Here is a 20,505-nt window from a genome sequence, read left to right on the forward strand (position 1 = left end):
TGCTGTCATGAGCTGAGCTGAGCTGAGCTGTCTTCCTCCGCCAATCCCTTTCCCACCATGATGCTCCTCCTCACCTCAGGCCCAAAGCAATGGAGCCAGCCTACCATGAATTGAAACCTTTGAAACTGTGAAACAAAACAAATCTTTCCTTCTCTAAGTTGTTATTCTCAGGTATTTGTCACAGCAACAAAAAGCTGGCCACCCTGGTCATGGGTTCCACTGCTGGCGTATGGCAGTGCTTGTGATCATTCATTTTAATTAATAATGACCCTAAAATGCAAGAATGGTAATATAGGCAATTTTATGACACTACATTGTCATAATTGCTTTATTTTACTTTCAGCAGTAGTGGTTAAACTTTTACTGTGCCTAATTTGTAAATTAAAATCTTTCATGGGTTTGTGTGTATGGGAAAACATAGTAAATACAGAGCTCAGTCCTGTCGATGGATTTTAGGTATCCAGAGTTCTTGAAGCATATTCCCACGAATAAAGAGGGACTAACATATATAGAGAGATCCAGTTTTGGCAATGAAAAAAAAACAGTTTATAAAATATGATTGTCTTAATAAAAGAAGTTACATATGTATTCACATGTACAAATGCGGGGTGTGTGGTGTGTGTGTGTGTGTGTGTGTGTGTGTTGGTAGAAAACAAGTAAGGAAATTTACATCAAGGGTTCAACTAGTAGTCCCTCTAAAGAGTAAGCGAGAAGAAGAAACCATCTTTTCCTTTCCACTTTACATATAAATTGTGTTGTTCGGATTGTTATCTTGAGAATGTGCTTGTTGCAAAATCTGAAGATGAAAAAGCTGAGGGTGTAGCTCAGTGGTAGAGCACATGCTTACCATATTAAGGCCCTAGGTTCAATCCCCGGCACCAAAGATAGATAGATAGATAGATAGATAGATAGATAGATAGATAAGCCAGGTGCACACCTGGTACACACCTGTCATCCCAGCAACTCAGGAGACTGAGGCAGGAAGATCACAAGTTTGAGGGCCAGCCTGAAAAACTTAGTGACATCCTGTGTCAAAACAAAATTTGAAAAGGCTGGGGTTGTAACACAGGGCTAGAGTGCTAACCTACCATGCTGGAAGCCCTGGGTTCCAATCCCAGCACCACTAAATAAGTTAAATTAAAAGTTCTATCACTTACAAAATAAACAGACCCCAAAAGACTGTTAATTGTGTCTGGTGGAAGTAAGCAGGATGTAGGGCGTTATTCATTTGGTAAAATCCCAGATAAGCCTGTGGGAATCAGTAAATTGGCACCAACATTGACACCCCAATTTCAATAATGAAGCCTATTAGATAAGATGTCACTATTGGGAGCAGCTGGGTAATGAGTTCATGGGACCTTTCTATTCTATTTTTGCAACTTCTTGCTTGCCTATCTGTAATTGAAAATTAAAAGAGCTTTTTAAAAGACTATTATGCTGAGCTATGTGAAGTTCTCAATATTGAAAGCTTTTGACCCACAAATAGGGCGATTTCATATAGTTAACTACAAAATGAACCTAAAGGAAGGCTGTCAAGTAATTGTATCTGAACTTGTATTTGAACTTGAAGGAGTTTTGGTAATCAAGAGCGGGTACTCTGCGTGGAGTACAACTCTAAGCCAGAGAGTGTTCTGAGGACTGAACAGCGACATGGGGAAGGTGTGGTCCTGAGGCTGTCAGAGGGACCAGCTCCCTCTGTCCTGACTGCATCAACAGCACTGGGGCAGGAACATGGGACACCGGTCCCTGGGAAGACACCTCTCACATGCAGGCTCACTGTCATTCCCTTAGGAGTTCATTAGTACGGTGCTGTTGGAACTGTTCTGGTGAGCGCACAAAATTAAGTTTCATGTCCTCCAAACCCAAGGTTAGCCCTTAAGCACGTGACGATCATATGCCACCCCTTTGAGGACTTGACTACAGAGAGACAGCCAGACTGTCTCTGTGATGTGGATTCTGAGTGGTCAGTACCAAAGACACAACTAGGAAAATGGACTTCAGAGAGACCCACGATGAGAAGTAGGACTTTTCAGAACTGCTCCACAGAACCAGCAAGCTGGGGCTCTGGTGGCCCTTCCGACACGGGAAGAGAATGTGCAGTGTTAGGCTGAAGGAAAAGAGCATGTTCTCAGTTGGGTAGGCAATAGGAACTACGGGGCTGGGTTGGAGAATAAACCACCCAGATTATTAGCTTAAACAATGGAATGTTAAGAAAGTCCCTGATAAAAACAGTCAAATAAATTGATCCAGAAAGAGTTTTTTAGCAGGGCACAATGGCACATGCCTGTAATCCCAGCGGCTCAAGAGGCTGAAGCAAGAGGATCTTGATTTCAAAGCCAGGCTCAGCAACTTAGCAAGGCTCTAAGCAACTCAGTGAGACTCTATCTCTAATGAAATATAAAAAAGAGCTAGGGATGTGGCTAGGTGCCACCCCTGGGTTCAATCCCTGGTACCAAAAGAGGGGGATGGTAATTTTCAGCACCAAAAAAAAACTTAAAGTCTTAAAATTAAATGGTGTATTTAATTTTTCCTTAATTATTTTTCTTGTTTCCAAGCTCTTTCCAGTACCAAAAAAAAAAAAAACATTTTATAGAACATTAAATAGGGCTGGGGTTGTGAGGCACTGGGTTCAATCCTCAGCACCATATAAAAATAAAATAAAAGTATTGTGTCCATCTGCAACTAAAAAATTTGTCTTAAAAAAAAAGAACATTAAATTTTTAGTGAGAGGGAAAAAATACTCACAGAAAACAATACACAAGGAGTGAGGTGCCCATCTGTGAAGAGGGTGGAGTAGGCAAATGTATGAATTTGCTGTGGCTACCATAGATTGGTGACTTAAGCAACAGAAATGTGCTGTCTCACAATTTTGGAAGCTGGAATTCCAAAATTGAGGTAATGGCAGATTATTTCTCTTAAAAGAAAAACAAGACAAATTAAATACAACAGAGTTTATTTGAGTAAGAAAAGATTCATAAATCAGGCAGTGCTCAGACTCAGAAAAGATTGAGAGAGATGCACTCAGCGAGGTGAACAAGACCTTTTCTAAACCAAACTTGGATGCAAAATAGAGAAATCACCTGATTGGCTACAATAGGATATTTGCCTAATTTGGGCAACATGTGATCAATTGGCTGCTTGTAATTGGCTGAATTTGATGGTCTGTGATTGGCTGGAAACCCACTTGTTACCAAAAACATACTAAGAGGTTATGTTGTGGCTTATGCCCTGGGAACTGTGAGTGTGGAGACATCCTCAGGCAACGACCTCCTGCTCATTTGGTTTAATCCTTGTTTCTGAGGATTGTGAAGGAGACTGCCCCAAGCCTTTCTCCCAGCTTCTTTGCTGGCCATCTTTGGTCCCACAGACTACTGAATCATCACCCAGACTCTGCCTTAATCACCCCAATTCAGCAGGACCTCATTTTAACAACCTATTATCTTCAATGACCCTATTGCCAAATAAGATCACATTCTGAGGTGAGGTGTGGGGGGCTGGAACATATGATCATGGGGTAGGGGGCACAATTCATCCCACAACATGTGCCAAAAGTCCTCATTCGCACTGACCCTTCCCACACGCTTCTCTTGCATTCACTCTTTTCGTGCTTGTCCCCAGTGAGACCTCTTTCATTAAATATGAAATTCATTAAAAGCAGATTCTCTGAAGCACCATAAAACTATCAAACGGGAATAGAAATATCTGATGGAGAATTACTTAAAATTAAATGGATCGAGCCATAGAAGGGTCCTTTGAAGGTATCTTACTCACAGAAGGGGTGTGCTCTTGATGCTGACCAGCTGGGGAAATGTGTATCCCACTCTAGAAGACAGAGGGGCTGACCAGCCTGCTGTGACCCCTCCCTGTCCCCAAGGAGCTAGCGGAGCCTCTGAAAGGGTACGTGAGGAGGTCCACCCACTGGCTGTGGGAACCAGGATGGTGGCCCGGATAGATCCCTTTCTGCCTGATGCTTTTCCCATGGCACCTACATCCCCCTGAGATTCCAGACGCAGCCCTTTCAGCACTAACTACAGGCTTTAAATCTAACCTGCCCTCAAAACCCCTGACCCACCTAAAGATCAGTAAGTCACCCCATAATCTTTTTAGAAGGCCTGGTGGCTGGACAGCCTATAATTTCCTGGGCTAGAATCACCCATCCCCACAGAACCCAGGATGGCTCTGGGCAGGACAATTGTTGGTATTTAGTAGACTCTGGATTTGCTCGTCTGGGCTGATGGTTTTTCACGGCCACAGTCCACAGAGGGCTGTCTGGACACCCCGTGCTGAAACCGAGTTTGGGCAGTTTTTCAGGTTTGCGTGAAGTCAGATCCAGCAGCCAGTGTTTGGTTTCTCCCCTCCGGTGCCCAGCCAGGATTTCCACAGGAGTCCCACACATCTGAAAACGGAAAAATCACTAAAACCTTCACCTTAACTTCGACTTTCTGCCATGTCCCACTCACAAATAACATAAGAAGTTCTTTCTCTTCCTACCTTTGGGAAAGTTCTAAAAAATGGCTAACACAGATTGCTAGTTAGCGTTAGCCACAGGGAGTGGAAAATGCAAGATATTAATGTCACTTTTTTATATGAAACATTGGAGGATAATAATAAACTCCTATTTACAGGGTCAAACACCACAATATGTACCTAGCCCTAACGAGTGTTTGCAAAATAGGCAATAACTGCTCTAAATAGACTGTCTCGAAATGGCTAATAAATAATAAGCCTCTCGCCTTTAAAAGTAACAACAGAAAAGAAGCGTATTCTGTGTGTAGGCAGACACAGGAGGAGAGGGCCACAGGATGGTCCCATGACTCAGTTCTTGTCCTCAGCACTACTCTGGCTCAGTGGGTAGACAGGGCCACGTGAATCAGCACAAAAGCAAAAACTACAAAGTATGCATGGCCTGAAAAAAAGAGAGACAGGGAAATTCCAGATTGTAGATGTATAGGGAACTTCTGTGTCCCTCAAACTCCAGCTTGCTGGGTCTCAATGTGCAGCAACTTGCCCAAGGTCGTGCAAGGTGCATGAGAAAATGCCCATGGAATCTTCCAGTTTAAGGATGTCAAGGTTTGGGGAGTGGGCACAGAGTTCACTGGCCTTAAATCCAGGTGTCCTGCATTTCTGCCTCAATTCTGCTGCTGTGGGACCTGGGATACATTGTTTAGTTTCATGGAGCACCATCATGTTCCTCTGTAAACAGAAGAGGCAGCTTCCATCGGGCACCACGGCACACGCCTGTAATCCCAGTGTCTTGGGGGGCTGAGGCAGGGGGATCTCAAGTTCAAAGTCAGCCTCAGCAACTTAGCGAGGCCCCAAGCAACTAGGCAAGACCCTGTGTCAAAATAAAACACAGAAAGGGTTGGGGTTGTGGCTCGGTGGTTAAGTGCCCCTGGGTTCAATCCCTGGTACCAAAAAAAAAAAAAATGTAGCAGTTTCCAATTTCATGAAGGTAGCTGTAGAGATTAAANATTTTAAGGTGATACTGGGTGCAATGATTATGAAATCTGAGAAACCCAATTGCTTTCCAAATTGACAAACATTTCCATCTTTGCAGCATGAAATAATTGCCCCTTGGGTTTGTTTTTTTTTTAATTTTAATGTTTATTTTTTAGTTTTCAGCAGACACAACATCTTTGTTAGTACATGGTGCTGAGGATCGAACCCTAGCCACACGCATGCCAGGCGAGCACGCTACCGCTTGAGCCACATCCCCAGCCTACCCCTTGGGTATATTAACACCAAATATTTATGTAGATCTTTCCTGGTCATGAAGTGCCTTTAATACAGTCATCTGAAGTGATTCTCACTGAGGAAAGAAATGGGGAACCAAAGCTCAAAGGAACCAGCAAAGTCCCCAAGGCCACCACATTGAGGTGCTCTACCAATGAGATCACATTGCCTCCAGAAAGAAACCACCTGATCTGGACAGACTGTCAGCCCAAAGCAGTTGCCCACTGACAGAACCTCCTCAGGACCCGAGGCTGTTGCTGGGCTTGTTTGCAACATCACATGGAAAGTCCCCGAAGGTGGCACTGAACAGTCAGACTCTGAATTCATCTTCCGCCTGCACAGCATAGACCTCACACAGTCTTTAGGGTGGGAGACACCCCTTAGTTTTGTGCTCAGTGCAGCAAGAAGTGAGGCTAGATCCATCATATCCTATTAATCAAGGCAAGAGTATAACCCTGATCTCTTTCCGGTTTCTGATCCCAAACCCCAATGGGACCTGTACGCAGAAGCAATAACTCTATTCCTCAAGGAAAATAACTGTTCAAAGTCCCAAATCTCTGAAAGAACCTGGGAGGGAGGAAAGACATCAATCAAGTATCCAGATATTTTATGTGTATGGTACCCAAAGTGTACACCTGGGAAACGATTCTGCCAAATGCATGGAAGTTTTGGTTTTTATCAGAATACTTTTTCACCGTAAAGAGAGCCAAAAAGACACAAAGGAAGACTCTCTGTGCCTCACTCTCCTCGTGGTTTCAGTTTCCAGTTATTTCTGGAAGACTTTTTGGCATTACCCATCAAGTATTTTAAAATATTCACACCCACTGGCCCAATGACGATTCTTTCTAAGAATCATTATCAGAAATTAAGACAAAAAGACACGTGTGAAGTTCTCATCACCTACAGTTGTGAATAGCTGGCTTTCAACCTCAGTGTTCATCACCAGAAAGAAATGTGATAGGGGCTGGGGATGTGGCTCAAGCGGTAGCGCGCTCGCCTGGCATGCGTGCGGCCCAGGGTTCGATCCTCAGCACCACATACAAACAAAGATGTTGTGTCTGCCGATAACTAAAAAATAAATATTAAAAATTCTCTCTCTCTCTCTCTCTCTCCCCCTCTCTCTTTAAAAAAAAAAAATGTGATAAAATGGTAACAGCCACTCCCTGCAGGCAATGGAGGGGGTAGAACTTTATATACTTTATAAATCATCTCTCGATGACTTAGCCTACCTAATAGAATGTCAATGCTGATGAACGCGGTGNTTTTTTTTTTTGGTGCTGGGGATTGAACTCAGCGGCATCACTGAACCACCTCCCCAGCCAGATTCTACATTTTTTAATTTAGAGACAGGGTCTCACTGAGTTGCTCAGCACCTTGCTTTTGCTGAGGCTGGCTTTGAACTCATGATCCTCCTGCCTCAGCCTCCCAAGCCACTGGGATTACAGGCATGTACCACTGTGCCTGGCTATTTTTTTTTCTTTTTTTTTATATGATTCTGTAATTTCCAAAATTATCTATAATGAGAAACAACCCAAATATATATATCAAAAATGGAAGGGATAAACAAAACCTGGTGTATATATGAAATGTGCTTAGCCTTTCAAAGGGAATTCTGATACCTGCTACAACACAGCTAAACCCTGAAGGCATTACACTCGGTGAAGTAAGCCAATCTTAAAATGAGGAACACTTATGATTCCACTTATAGGAAGCACCTAGAGTTGTCAAATTCATAGAGACAGAAAATACAAAGGTGACATCAGGGCCGGGAGGAGAGGCCGGGAAGCTGTGCTGTAAGGTACAAAGTTTCAAGAGTTCTGGGGGTGGATGTTGGCAATGGGACCACTACAGTGTGAGTGGAACTGTCCACTTAAAAAATGGTCAAGATGGGCTGGATGCGGTGGCTCATGCCAGTAATCCCAGTGCCTCTGGAGGCTGAGGCAGGAGAACCATAAGTTTGAGGCCAGTCTCAGCAACTTAGTGAAGCCCTAGGCAATTTAACAACCTGTCTCAAAATTTAAAATAATTGGGCTGGGGACGTGGCTCAAGCGGTAGCGCGCTCACCTGGCATGCGTGCGGCCCGGGTTCGATCCTCAGCACCACATACAAACAAAGATGTTGTATCTGCCGAAAATTTAAAAATAAATATTAAAAATTTCTCTCTCTCTCTCTCTCTAAAAAAAAATTAAAATAATTAAAAGGGCTGGGGATGTGGCTCAGTGGTTAAGCACCACTGGGTCCAATCCCTGGTACCAAAAAAAAAAAAAAAAAATGAAGATAGTAAGTTTTGTGTTATGTGTATGTTACCAAAATAAAAAAATAATTACAGAAAAAAAATCCCTAAGTATGTAATTTACTCTGACACTTAGAAGAAAACAAGTACAATTAAGGTAAAATTAAGTGACCTTGATGGTTTTGACTAGATCCTCTCCCTTCAACTCCAGCCTTCTGTCCATTGATGGTCTAAGCACCTTTCAGCTTCCACACAGCCAAGGCCAAGCTAAAGAGAATGCATTAGATTCAAACTCACCTTCATAGAGAGGGCTAAATTTAGGTAGAGAGGATGAAGCCAGTTATTGCCTTCTAAGTTGCTTTATGTTGTATACTAGATATTTTTCAAAGGAAATTCCAAATTTAAGCTCCATGCTTTAAGTACAAGATAGACTTGTTTAGACTTCTTTCCCACCATAATTGCAAGAAGGAGAAATTGAGGATACTAATACATTGCCTGTGAATTTTCTCTATTATGCTACATTCATTCCATTTAAACAAGTGCTATTACTTGGCAAAATATGTCACATGCCTTCCTGTCCCATGAGCTACAAAACAAGATAAGGCAAACTCAAGCCATTGTATAAAAACCAACTAAGGAGTTGGAACAGTATAACTCAACTACTTTTCACAGGCTCAGATCAATGAAGTAAGAGAAAATGACTACGAATTAAAATGTGATGGACTTGTGTTTGTTTCTTAACCGATCTCCAATGTTGAGTGTGTAAGTCCAATGCAATTTTATTGTTGTGGTAGTAAAATGTACATAACATAAATTACCATCTGAACCATATTTGAGTGTGTAGTTCACTAAATATATTCACATCATTCTGCAATCATTAGCATCCATCTCCAGAACTCTTTTATTTTCCCAAACTGAACCCATTAAATAACAACTCCCTATTTCCCTTTCCCCCAAACCCTGTTAAGCCAGGGTTTTGGATCTACATATTTATCTTTTTAAAAAATACTTTTATTTTATTTTTATGTGATGCTGAGGATCAAACCCAGTGCCTCACATGGACTAACCAATGCTCTACCAGTGAGCTTAAATCCCAGTCCCAGTTTGCCTTTTCTAACACCTCAAATAGTAAAATCATACTGCGTTTGTCTTTTTGTGACTGGCTTATTTTAATTAACACAACGTCTTTTTTTTTTTCATCCATATTGTAACAGGTGTCAGAATTTTCTTCCTTTTGAAGATTCGAGAACATTCCGTGCTATGCATATATCACATTTGGTTTGTCCACTCATCCATCCATGGACACTTGGGTCACTTCTACCTTTGAGATATTGTGAATAAAGCTGCCATAAACCTGGGTGTACAAATGTTTAATGCAAATTCTAAGAATCAGTGAGCCCATCTGAGTTCAGGAAAACTAAGTAGGTGACCTCTGTCTCACTGGTACCAAGAAATCACTTATTTCATGGAATCAGAAAATGTAAGAGCAGGAAACAATTATAAAATCATCATCCCTATTTATTTATAGATTTAGACCTGAGGTAACTTAACCAGGATGACTTGTAAAATGTTCAGTTCCTTCATTTGGGGAGGACAGGCTGTTGGATAGGAACCCCTCTCCCAGGCAAAATTATCTAGCCAACTTGTCATGCCACATACCTCAAATTCCCCACCCTGGAGATTTATTTACTTAGATGAAGGCACTGGTAATTTTACCAGGAATCTCCTACTAAAATAAAAATAGCTCCAAGGGAAAAGCATTGTTGACCCACAACTCCTTGCCTTGAAAGACTGGTTTTCCATAGCCCAGTCAGCTTAGAGTGGGGTTCTGACAGACCAGAGCAGGCCAGCTGAGCTCAGGCAGGAGGCACGAGGAATTTTAAGCATAGAAGCTCCACCAGGATACAGTTATCTCTTGTAGAGGTCCAGGCACCCAGGGATACCTGTGTTCAGATACTTCCAGAAAATTCTTTTAAGAGGCTCAAGACCAACTCGGGCAACATGACCATTTTCTCTCTGGTGAGATTGTGAGGGTATATTGTGCTTCAAGTCAAAGTACAGGACATCCACAAGTGACTGGGGGCCATACTCAAATCTGGATGTCAATGAAATATTTTCCTAAGCTTTCTCAGCCATTTAAGGACAAACTTTTTTTTTTTTAACAAGAATGGAAAAATGTCCAGATATGTCACCAACTGAAAAAGAATCCAAGTTTCAACAAGTTTCAGCCTCTCCAGCACCAAATCAGTGTCATGGGGGCTCTGGGTTTGCTCTGTCAGGAAAACGCAGTGTTCTGGGACCAAGAAAGTTCATTATAACTGGGTTGGGATTCTTGAAGCCATCTCTAAAGGCTACTCTCTCTAAAATTAGTGAGCTCCATTTTATTTTTCCATTAAAAAAAAAGATATATAGCTCATTAGCATAAGCATCTGAACATTCCTCGGGTCAGAAACTGCTCTCTGTAAATACTACAACTGTATTAGCTCCATAACAATGAGTTTGATTCTTAAGAGGAGTGTGGAATGGCTCACCTCTGATGTGGAAGAATAACAAGGGTGAGAGGAGAGTTATGGTAGCCCAGAGAGAGCGTGAACCTAAGATGTACTTCACTGTAACCACAAATGATGTGCAGAGCCTTTTGCAATCCCCCAAATCAAGAGCAAAGAGACTAGAAACCTTTTCATTTGTTAAAATAATAATAACGACAATTATCATAAGACATGAGATCTACTCTGAACAGCCACAGAGGAACCAGAGGATGTGGAAATTGAGTAATGGAAACAAAATCAGAGGTCCAAGTAATTGAGAAAGTGTACACACCGTATCTCCATCGTTGATGGAACTAGGAATCTACCATGCTCAGGTGAGAATCCAGAGGACTGTCCACTTGGCCCTTCATATTCACAGATTCCACATCCAAAGATCCAACCATCTAAGGATAAAAAGTATTTCAGGAGAAAAAGAACTGCATCTTTATTAAGCACGAGTAAGCTTGGGTTTTTTATCATAATTCCCCAAACAATACAGCATAACAATTATTTGGATAGTGCTTGATGATCTTGTAAGTAATCTAGAGATGATTCAAAGTAAGAAGGAGGATGTGCAGAGGTTCTGTGTAAATACTACACCATGTATTTAAGGAGCCTGAGCATCCTAGGATTTTCTCAGGAAGGGGGTCCTGGAAACAATCCCTCCAGGATGTGAAGGGATGATTATAATTCCAAGATCTTGTCATTTTTAAAAAATATATGTTTTAGTTGTCAATGGACCTTTATTTTATTTATTTATATACAGTGCTGAGAATCAAACCCAGTGCCTCACACATGCTAGGCAAGCGCTGTATCAGCGAGCCACAATCCCAGCCCCCAAGATCTTGTCGTTTGATCTCTGCATTTGATGCATATTGTATCTGATAAGTAAAGTCCATAATAACAAGATAAATTCATATCAAGTCAAACTAAATAGTAAAGATAAATAGCAACACCCATCTGCAGTTCTTGGTTTTCTTCACTGACAAGTTAATTGAGTCAGCATCTGTTTTATTCCCTCCCCTGTCCCAGTAGACCAAGCTCACATTACCTATTAACATCCTTCCCAGAGGGCCTCTTGTCCTCTGTCTTGCACAGTCTAAGGAAGCACATGGGACCCTTTGAAGCTAACCCTCGCTGACAGAGCCTGCAGTACAACCCACTTTCATGGATCCTATCCCATTGGTTGATGGCCCAAGAACAGGGATGGGATTATCAGAGCCATCTCTAAAGGCTACCCTTTCCAGCATTTGTAAGCTCCATTTTATTTTTCCTTTATAAAAAAATGATATACATGAACCATTATATTAGTATATTGTTGTTTTCAAACACTGAGGAAGCCAGGCATGGTGGTGGCACGTACCTGTAGTCCCAGAAGGAGAGGCTAAGGTAAGAGGATTGCTTAAGCCCAGGAGTTGTAGGCCAGCCTGGGCAACAGAGCAAGATCCCTTCTCAAAAGAGAAAGAGAGAGATTGAAGGATTGAACTAAATGCATTTTTGACTTGCAATGTTTTCAACTTATAACAGATTTATTAGGATTCCTAAGTGGAAACAGAACCCTATCGGTACACTATTTTGCAACGTGTGCTTCTTGTTTAACAGTTATGGTCAGATCCTTGGTCTTCTGTACATGCCTGCAGGCTGCTTAGCAAAGATGTGAGAGGGATTGGGCCCCTCCAGTGCCCCTTCAGAATCTATCCTTGAGCCGGGTGCCATGGCACACGCCTGTAATCCCAGCGAATCGGGAGGTTGAGGCAGGAGGATTGAGAGTTCAAAGCGAGCCTCAGCAACTTAGCAAGGCCCTAAGCAACTCAGTGAGACCCTGTCTCTAAATATAAAAAAGGGCTGGTGATATGGCTCAGTGGTTAAGTGGCCTTGGGTTCATCCCCAAGTAGAAAGAAAGAAAGAAGAAAGATGTGTGTGTGTGGGGGGGTGTCTGTCCTTGAATTCTCAATCTGGTACCTCTCACCTGAGTAAAAGTCACATAAATGCAAAGAAATCTCTGTCTCTATAATATGCTGTGACCAGACTTGGCTCTGGCAGGAATAGACCACACTGAAAACCAGAGGTGCACATAAAGGTAGCAGGTGGGAGAAGGTACCATCCAAGGAGCCAGAGGGGTGTAGCGTAGGCAGAGCTGGAATGCAGAACAAGGGCTCAGAACAAAACAGAGGAGAGCTCTACACACAGGGTACAGTGCTGTGCGTGCTGGTCTGCCAGATTCACAGTTCCCAGGATGGGACAGATGGGGCGCAAGCCCCTAGGAGCAGGGGGAGGGGATGACAGAATAACCAAGCAGGAAAGTGAGGGAGGAAGATAACTGTGCAAATCTACTGGACTTGCCCCAGTGAAATTTGGAGGGAAAGACAGAAAGACTCCACATGACCTACCTTGGGAGAAGGTGGTGCAGTGACAGATATGCAGAAATGCGGAGTCAGAGCCCAGAGGCAGATTTCAGGGGATGAATGCAATGGATGCATAATGGTGGCCTTTTCTGCTGGTTTCTTTCTGCTCCCTGAAGCTATTGCCATGGTGAGTCCATGGAAGAAAGGGGCAACCGGTTAAGAAAGTTCTTATAGCTCCTTAAATAGGCCTCCTCCTTCGATCTGCCTCTCGTTGGGTTATCACTCTTGCTTAATTTTCCTTAACCTCCACTCAAATACATACTCCCTGAGGGACGCCCATCCAAGTTGGTCAGCCCTGCAGCACTGGATAAGGAATTCAAAAGGGATGTCAGCTTTGAGCGGCTAGCTGCATCTCTGACACCCAAGATAGAGTTTCGGTTACAGTTACGGTCATAACAGAAGAGACTCTGAAGCCCACCTAAGGTTTCCAAGGATGACCAACTCAGAGAAGGCAAGTCAAAGTGGCTGGAAGCATCTTGCGATGATCAGAGGGGGGGCAATCTGTCTAAGGTATCCTAGTAGCAGCTGAGCCACAGGAAGTTGGAGGGAACGAGAGAGGAAAGATGAGAAAAGGCTGGGTACAGGAGACAGACATAGTAAATTCTGGGCCGTCTTCATGGAGATCTTCATGAAAAACTATCGGATGCCTTCAGGGAGAAAAGAAAGGAGATACAAAATCCCCAAGGCTTAGCAGTATTAGCAACTGCATAAAAACATTTGGAAACACCACAGCTCCTTTTGGGCAAGAGAGCAAATATGAAGGTCAATGGGTTAAATTAGGATTTTTGAATGCCCAATGCAGACACTTCTCTGGAAGAATCTTTCACAGGTGTCCCTGCAGATACCTGGGACCAAGGTCTACCAGAAAGCCCATTTAACCAGCAGGAATGACTGACAAATCCAAAGTGACAATGTCCATTTCAGTCAAGGTCCAAGAGAATAAACTCAGGGATAAGGACAGAATAAAGGCTCTTGTCCAGGAACTAGTTCTGCCAGAAGGGAGGGCTGAGGGCCCCCGGGAACCTTTGTTCTTTCCTACTGTGTTCAAAAAACAATAGTAATGCAAGTTTCTCAAAAACAGAAGTAAAGCTACAGGAAGGGAAGCTATAATCATAACAAATAGTATTAATAGTACTAAAGTCACTTTTGGAGATGCATTTGGAGAGTGGACCAAAGAAGTGTCCCCCTGTGGCTTCCTAGTACCTGTGGCTTCACAGTACCTGAGCCCCAGCAGACAATTTCCCTGAGTTCTGGGACACCCCATCCCTCCCAGCACTTCTGCAAGTGCCATGGTAGAGGGACTTATTATCTGGGTGGTCAGTGTCTCTGGGCAGTGGGGGACCTGTATGCAGTACCATGGAGTCACCCCTCCGTATCCATGAGGAATAGACTCCAGAATCCCCTCCCTTCATGGATCCGAGATTCATAGATGCTCAAGTCCCTCATATAAAATGGCATATTGTTTGCATATAACTGTGCACATCTACCTATATACTTTATAAATCATCTCTCGATGACTTAGCCTACCTAATAGAATGTCAATGCTGATGAACGCGGTGGCACACACCTATAATCCTGGTGGTTTGGGAGGCTGAGGCACGAGGACCACGAGTTCAAAGCCAGCCTCAGCAACTTAGTGAGGCCCTAAGCAACTCAGCAAGACCCCATCTCTAAATAAAATACAAAAAAAAGAGCTGGGGATGTGGCTCGGTGTTTAAGTGCCCTTGGGTTCAATTCCTGGTACCAAAACAGCAACAACAAAAAAAGAAAGTCAATGGGATGTCCATAGTTGTTACAGTGTATTGTTGAGTGAATAATGACAAGGAAGGAAAGCCTGTTCATGTTTAGCACAGACTCAACATCATAGGCCTAACTCCAGCCACAGAACTTACAGATGCAGAGGTGGACTGGATTGTGTTGCCAAAGGGTATTTCTTTGTATTAACTATGTGTATTATAACACAGTAAATCAATCTTATTTCCTTTTCTCTCCCACAAGGTCCTGTTCTGCCACAAACTTTCTCCCCTTGCTTTTGTCCTGGTGAGATGCACTACACGAATCCCAGCCTTCTCAGGCCACATCTGCGGCTCTGGTTTTGAACGGGTATGTGTGACTTAGGATCTACTGGAGGAGTTGGGGGGATAAGGATCAATGGGGAGCGAGGTGAGGAGAAAGAACACAGGTAGGAAAGACAATGGAAAGAGAAAGACAAGGGACACTGATTTAATCAAATTTACCTCACTTAATTTCTTATTCCCCTGTGGCTCTACTGAAGTGTTTTTTTCTCTTAGCGATAAGAACCATATATTTTCTACCCTACATTATTTAATTAATGATATCACTTCGATTTATCCCTACAGTTAGAGAGCAGTAATGGCCAGCCGTGGGGACACTCAGCTGTAACCCCAGCGGCTCCAGAGGCTGAGGCAGGAGGATCGCGAGTTCAAAGACATCCTAGGCAATTGAGTGAGACCCTGTTTCAAAATTAAAAATTAAAAGGGTCATGGATGTATCTCAGTGGCAATATGTCTCTGGGTTCAATCCCTAGAACTGCCAAAAAAAAAAAAAAAGTAATAGGTTAATGCCTAAGGGTCTTTTTTTTTTTTTTAATCAATCAGCAATCTAGAAAGCCAAATTGTAGCAGTATTCATTCTTCAACACTGTTTGGACCTTAAGTCAAGGAATCTGATTTTTTAAGGTTTCATAATTACTTCACCCAAGTCAGGGTGAGTGAAAACTGCCTTTGTCTAGAATGGCTTTGCAGACAGCGACTGTGAAGCAATTGTATTGTTCCATTTCGCACCATACAATTTCACTGAAAGGCAGATTGATAAAAATCAGCCAGGCCAGTTTCTGGACGTTACCCGCCCTCCCTCCCGGAGGGCGAGCCTCGGGGCAACCTGTGCCTTCTGGCTGGTCCTCCCAGGGACACGCAGACTACCTGGCTCTCCTGGGGAGGTTCTCAGGCACTTGTCCCGAACACGCTCAGAAATGATGTGGCCACAGGTAAAGCCCAGGCCTTTGCTGTGGACGGATGGCTACCTCCCACTTCTGCGTCCTGGAGTCAGAGGACAGGGGTCTGTTTTCTGTCACAGTTGTTCTTCCTCCCTCTTCCTTGTTCACTGACTGGCCAACAGACCTTGGCTGCAGGTGTGTGCTAGGCCAGGAGCTCTGCCACGCTCTGGGAATACCTCGAGGAGCTTCCATCTAGGGATCATGGTGGAGCGGTACTAGGTACTCTCATTATTATGTTGTCATGATTTGTTTTCCTGCTGCATCTCATACTACGGATCACTCGCTTCCTTCTTCATTCTAGAAAATAGTTACAAACCAGTATGGAAGGTGCTGGCCTCAAGAGAAGCCCAAGCTCCAAAGAGCATATCAGAGCATAGCCTACACCAAGCTGGGGATGGAGCGATCACAGTCAGGGAAGATTGCCCCGGGGGAGGTGGCTCCAGCGCCTACATTCATTCCAGTGATGTTAATTGAGCAATTATCATGTGCCTGGCACTGTTCTGAGTACTGTAGACGTACAAGTTTCTTCATATTGGATATTCCCATTTCAGGAGGAAGAGACCCACTAATGGGCAGAGAAATGTGAAAGAAAGAAGCAGGGAGAGATGGAAAGGTGCTGTTTAAGGTGAGACACTAAGGATGAGATGGAAGGAAGTCAAGGAACTGGCCTAAGTCAAGGACAAGCTTGATGTAACGTGGGGAGGGGGATGACTGGGTTGGTTAGAATTTAAATGGGCCAAAGCAGCAGGAAGGGGTGGAGGTCAGAGAGCCAACAAGGACAGATTAGGCAAGGCTTTACAGACTATGGTTTCAAATTTGAATTTTATTGTATGCTTCATGGAAAATCATCAAAGGGTTTTAAACCAGACAGTGACAAGATCATATGGTTGTGTCAGAGTGATCATTTTAGCTGCTTTGTGAGGCCATGGAGTGGTGAAGAGAGAAAGTGCTCAAAGGAAATAGCCCTGGGAGAGGTGGTCCATTCCACAGGATTGCTAGGGTGTTCTCTGTGGCCAGCTACAGAACACCAGGTGGGATGGAGAGAGGTAAGGCTGGAGATGCAGACCAGGGCCAGATGAACAAGATTCTCACATGCCATGTCCATGTTCTCATGTGCCATTTTAAGCACAGCAGGTTTATATGGAAGATTATGGGTGGCCACTGAATGCCTAGAAGCAAAACTGATGTGGTCACAGTTTACCAAGCTCATTCCATGGTTTTTTGGATTGTGGGTAGTATCGAGGTAATGGATTCTCTGGATTAAAAGGACCCAGTGTACAAAATACATTCTCTCTTTAAAGACCCAAACCTACACTATTTTTCAGAGTTACTAAAACGTATTAACATTCTTCAAGTTCTTACACATGAAACAATGGCTTCCTCCTGCCCCAAAGCCCAGTGGGTAAAGGAAGGGAGTTAGTTATTCCAACTTAAGGCATGTGGCTATAAGACACAGATTTATATCAGGAATATATATTTTTCATCAAAAATATAGATCTAAGTCAGAAAATGGGGGAGGTACTCCTTTAGATAGATATGTGGTATTTTGTAAAGATGTGGGTTCCAGAACCAAGATGGCGCCATATCTTGCCAGTTGTGTGACTTGAGTCCAGTTCTTTGCCTTTCTGGTTCCAGTTTTCTTGTCTGTAAAATGGGAGGCCATACAAGACCCACTCAGAGAGCTGTTATAAGGTTTAAATTAATTAACCCAAGGAGTGTACCTAGACCAGAACCCCGGAACAGAGTGAGCACCCGGTACAAGCCACTCCCATTATTATGTTTTTATGATTTATTTTCCTACAGGATCTCACACTACTGATCACTCACTTCCTTCTTCAAACTCTCCTCCTTCCTTTGGCTTCTAGGAGTCTGGACTACTCTGGTTTTCCTGCTTTGCTCCTTTTGGGGTTATTTTACTGGTTCCTCTTCATCCTCTCCCTCCCTCCATCTGTCCATCCTGTCCTCAGCAACCCCACCCTGTGGCTGGCTGCAGCTGTTCTCTATCTGGACAAGTCCCAAGCCCATCTCCGGGGATCCAACCACCCCTGAGTACCACACCCAAGTCCCCAACCATGCCGCTCCCCCCGGATGTCACATCAGCAGTTCAGACTCAGTGGGGTCAAACAGCTCACCATCTTCCCCAAACCATTTCCTGCTTCTGAAGTTCTCTGGGCTAGTCCATCCATTCACTCAGTCCTCGGTCATTCTTGACTCTTCTCTCTCCCTCACTCTTCACACCCAGTTGGTTAGTGAAGCCCAGTCTGTTATTTCCTCACCGTCTCCAGAATACGACCCCGTTTCTCCTTCTCCACCACCAGCATCCTATTCCCAGTCACGTTAACTGTTGCAACGGCCTCACAATGATCTCCTTACCACTGGTAATTTTAAAAATATATATTTTTAAAATTTTTATTTTTAGAGGAGGAAAAGTTTATTCGGAACTCCTGGTTTCAGAGGCCTACTCCGTTGCTCTAAGCCCGAGGTGAGGCAGGACACCGTGGCAGAAGGGTGTAGCCAAATAAAGCAGCTAGGACAGGGCACCGAGAAGCAGAGAACACTTCTGATATTTATTTATTATCTCTACTTTCTCTCCCCTCAAGTTCCAAACACCATCTCTAAGGGGGCCTCCTGATGCTCAGAGTCAAGAGAGACCATTAGGTCTGAATGTTCCCAGCCTTCCCCCCCCATCCAGCCCACTCCCCGATTTCTATGCCTATACTCATCCTCCAGTTCAACCTAATCCCCTCACCTGAACTCCACACTCAAACTTTTTCATCTCTACTCCAATTCAATTTCCTCTCTCCCTCCTCTATACAACCACCAAGATCTGATTTCCATGGTCACTATTTAGGTTCATTGCCAGAATCAAAGGGATTCTCACTAGGGCTGAGAAAATATGCACCAATCACCAATGCCCAGCCATCTCCAGGCCTTCTTCTGGCACGTGAAAGATAGCCAGAGATCACCCCGTGTTTGAGAAACGAACAGACCAACACTTAACTCTATTCACTAAAGAAATTGGGCCCTGGGGAAATAAGTACTACAGAAAAGAGAGGAGAGCTTTAAATTAAGTATAATTAGTGTCCCGAGAGAAATGTGCAAGGATGCTAAATCCCTGACGGGCTGGCTTCGGAGAAAAAGAGCCATCAGAGTTATAGGGAATCCAACGATGGGATGGATGGCAGAAGGTCAGCCGTGAGTAACGAGCTCACTAAGTGGTAGACTGGGCTGATTGGCCCAAAATAAAGCTTAAAAGACCAAGAGATATCAAATGTGAACTAGAAGTTAAGAGACAAGAAGGCATGATCCATGAACCTAGCTACTTTACAGAAATTGCTGGATAGGACAGAGAGGATGGGGGTGGAGGGTGATAAAGAAATGGCAAGAATACTTTGCAGGGCTGAAGAAAGATTCAAGCATTCATGTTAAAAGGGATCAGTAAGTAATGTGCAAAAATAAACATTTTTAAAAAGTCACTGTAAGTAACCTTTATTTTCATAATTAAAAAAATAAAAGAAATTAAAATAGGCCCAGTGTGGTGGAGCACGCCTGTAATCCCAGCGGCTGGAGAGGCTAAGGCAGGAGGATCTCGAGTTCAAGGCCAGCCTCAGCAAAAGCGAGGCACTAAGCAACCCAGTGAGACCCTGCCTCTAAATAAAATACAAAATAGGGCTGGGGATGTGGCTCAGTGGCCGAGTGCCCCTGAGTTCAATCCCTGGTATCTCTCCCCACCCCCACCCCCAAAATTAAATAATTTCTTAGTGTCCTCTGTGTGTGTACACACACACACACACACAGAGAGAGACATGCTTCAATGGCTAGGAGGGATGGAGACCCTCTCAGGAGGCAGAAAAAGGTAAGTGGCAGAGTGGAGTCCACTTAGGGTCTAGTTCTGACCAAAGCAGGATTCCTCAGAGCCTATCCCAGGGTCCCCTCACTGCTGCCCAGCTGGAGGGGGGCAGGCTGCACCCCAATCCCAACCTTCTGTTCAGACATGAGTTTCTCTCTGCTTAAAACAGCATCCCACATTCCCCAAAGAGGGGCCTTGAGGAAGGGGTTTTGGGGGCGAGTCCAACCAGGACCTTGTGTTCCCAAGACAATCCAGCGGGAGGAGGATCCCGAGCTGGCTGGGCCGGCTGGAATGAAGGACAAAGCCACCCGGCTGAATGTCTTGTTCCCAGGGTTAATCTGCAAAATGTCCACAGCAAGAAAGGGGCGCAGCAAGAAGTGGACCAGGCAAGCTGTTGGGGACAAAGCCGAGAACACAGGAGAGTGCCGGAGTCCCCCACTAAGAGGCACCTGTGCTCAGAGAGAGGTGCTGTTGCCCCCGGGGCCCCTCCATCAGGCCTTCCCAGACCCCTCAACACTGCTAGGTGTCACCCTCAGTCTCCAAGAGGAACCATAAGAAACTGCCAACAGTCCACCGTGTTTGTCCTTCAAAAACATTGGTTTCAGGTGATTCCATCCAATGCACCAAGAGGAATTTGAACCACAGAATCTCTGTTTTTGTAACCCATTTTTCTCCAGGTCTTACCATGTAATAGATAAAAGCACTATGGACCAAAGAAATTGTATGAATTTATTTTTACCT

The 20,505-nt window shown here is 43.9% G+C and overlaps 1 long non-coding RNA gene across 2 annotated transcripts in view; it reads right to left on the bottom strand.

The window, feature by feature from the left end:
• Positions 1–2,936: 2,936 nt before the first annotated feature.
• LOC107149227 overlaps positions 2,937–20,505 on the bottom strand; it is a 28,913-nt gene continuing 11,344 nt past the window's right edge. For both annotated transcript variants that reach the window (XR_001504366.1, XR_001504367.2), the window contains exons 2-3: positions 10,787–10,898; positions 2,937–4,396 (exon numbers count right to left, since the gene is read on the bottom strand). This is a non-coding gene — a long non-coding RNA (uncharacterized LOC107149227). The remainder of the gene's footprint in view (positions 4,397–10,786; positions 10,899–20,505) is intronic.

Source organism: Marmota marmota, unplaced genomic scaffold (genome assembly GCF_001458135.2).
Source record: "Marmota marmota marmota unplaced genomic scaffold, marMar, whole genome shotgun sequence".
Classification (NCBI taxonomy): domain Eukaryota; kingdom Metazoa; phylum Chordata; class Mammalia; order Rodentia; family Sciuridae; genus Marmota; species Marmota marmota.